Here is a 2,371-nt window from a genome sequence, read left to right on the forward strand (position 1 = left end):
ATGGAACATTTCAAAAGTGGTTTGCGAAGTTTCTTGGTACTATTGACATTTTGGCCAAATAATTCTTTGCTGTGGGGGTGTCTTACACATGGGAAGATGTTTAGCAGCACCCCTGGCCTCAACCCACTAGAAGCCAATAGCAAGAGACAGCCAACATGCTCAAAATATCCAAATCAATAAAGTATTGGTGAAAATGAAAAATGTGTCTTTCATTTTATGAAAACATCTAAACTGACTTTTTGGTCAACTCAACAGATATTGCCATGTTATAATAATGACTATTCTTAAAGGCAATAAATGAGTACCCGACTCTCTAAGTAATTCTCTAAGTAATCCAGGACAATATATGATAATTTAATGAGAAAGAGAGATGTGTGTAACTTTACCCCCCCCAGTTTAAACAATATTGAGCATGTTAATGCTATTAAAGATGTTAAACACATCTATGTGATACAGCCCTTTAACAAACTTATTTCAAGTGCCCTGAATCATGGCTGGATATGCTTTTCTACAAAGCCTAACATAATCTAATTACAGGTGGTAAATGCAGAACCAACTATATAATCTTTTAAGAATGCCAAGGACTCCAAAACCCAATCTGCCAGGAGTACCCATATATATGTGTGTGTGTACAGATCTATATGTATATATACATACATATATATATCTGAATGTCTATATACCTATATATACATATGCATATGTACACATGAACGAATGCATATAGGTATATATACATATAGACCTATAGACATATATAGACATATATAGGTCTATATGTGTGTATGTGTATGTGCATGTGTGTGTGTGTGCATGCATGTGTATCTTGGAAAAGGCAAGCAGTTACTTCTGACTGCCAAGGGGAAAATAAGATAAAGTGTGTATTCCTAATTCCTTATCTGTATGTCTTTCTCCTTTTCAAAAACCTTTCGTCTTCAATATTCCTCTTCTATTTTCTTTCTTTTTTCTTTTTTCTTTCCCTCCCCTGTACCTAAGACTGCAAGGGGGACTTTGTTTAACTCTAAGGATGACAACACAACATTCCTTAGCCTGTAAAAACCCATGCCTTCAATTTTTTGTTAACACTGTACTATGTTAGAATGGACCACCTCATTAGCTTCTGGGGCTAATATATTTCTATCTAACACCACAATTACTTTTGCAAACCTGTATGTCTTCAATCTTAGGAAAGAAGAAAATTCAGATACATGCTACAAGATGCATGAATCCCAAGGACATTATGCAAAATGAAATAAGCCAGTCACAAAAAGACAAATACTGTATGGTTCCACATATCTGAGGTAACTGGAGTAGTCAAAGTCATAGAAATGGAAAGTAGAATGGTGGTTTCTAAGGGCTGGGGGAGGGGAGAACACGGAGTTGTTTAACACAGATAGAGTTTCAGTTTTGCAAGATGAGCATTCTGGAGACTGATTGTGCAATGTCAATGCACTCAACGCTGCTGAACTGCACACTTAGGGAGAGTTAAGACGGTAAATTTTATGTGGGTTTTTTTACACGAAAATTTTAAAAACACATGGCTTATTAAAGACAAACAAGTGTGGGAGAGGATGTGGACAAACCGCAAGTCTTATACATGCTGGTGAGAATGTGAAATGGTATTGTCGCTCTGGAAAAATATTTTGATGGTGTTTTAACAAAAACATAAACTTCACCATATCATGCAGCAATTATTCATAATGATTAAAAATTGGGCACAACCTAAATGTCCATCTATGGTGAATAAACTGAATACGGTATGCCCATACAATAAAACATTAAAGCAATACAAAAGAACAAACTACTGTCACATGCTGCCACATGGCTGAACTTCAAAAATATGTTAAGTGAGAAAAGCTAGATGCAAAAGACCTGCATATTATATTATTCCATTTATATAAAATGTCAAACAAAGGTAAATTCATACAGACCAAAATATAGCAGATCAGTGGTTGCTCAGACTTGGGAGCACAACTAAGAATTAATTGTGAACGAGCACAAACTTTTTGGGAGTGATGAAAAGATTCTAAAACTGGATGGTTGTACTTGACAAATTCATGAAAAATGTTTGAAATGTACATACTAATTGGTTGATTTGTAGTAGGTAAGTTATACGTCAGTAAAATACATACTAAGAACGACGCTATGCCCCACTTACGGGAGCCATCTCAGAAGCAGTTTCCATCGCTGTTGCCCACCCTATTCCTGCTGTCAGGGCGGAGGCCTCTTAGAGCAGATGTGAGCTATTATTGCTGTGAGAAAAAGAAATCCACACACTTACACAAACCCACGTCCAACCAAAACAAAAATAATGTCTCATGTTCCCACAGAGTCCAACAGCCTCCTCTACCTTCTCGAGAGAAAATGTCTA

General features: G+C 36.4%; 1 pseudogene; it reads right to left on the minus strand.

Moving 5' to 3' along the window:
• Nucleotides 1-1,083: 1,083 nt before the first annotated feature.
• Nucleotides 1,084-1,181, minus strand: LOC123821246 (annotated as a pseudogene).
• Nucleotides 1,182-2,371: the final 1,190 nt, after the last annotated feature.

Source organism: Phyllostomus hastatus, unplaced genomic scaffold (assembly GCF_019186645.2).
Source record: "Phyllostomus hastatus isolate PE091 unplaced genomic scaffold, TTU_PhHast_1.1 phas_contig_38, whole genome shotgun sequence".
Classification (NCBI taxonomy): domain Eukaryota; kingdom Metazoa; phylum Chordata; class Mammalia; order Chiroptera; family Phyllostomidae; genus Phyllostomus; species Phyllostomus hastatus.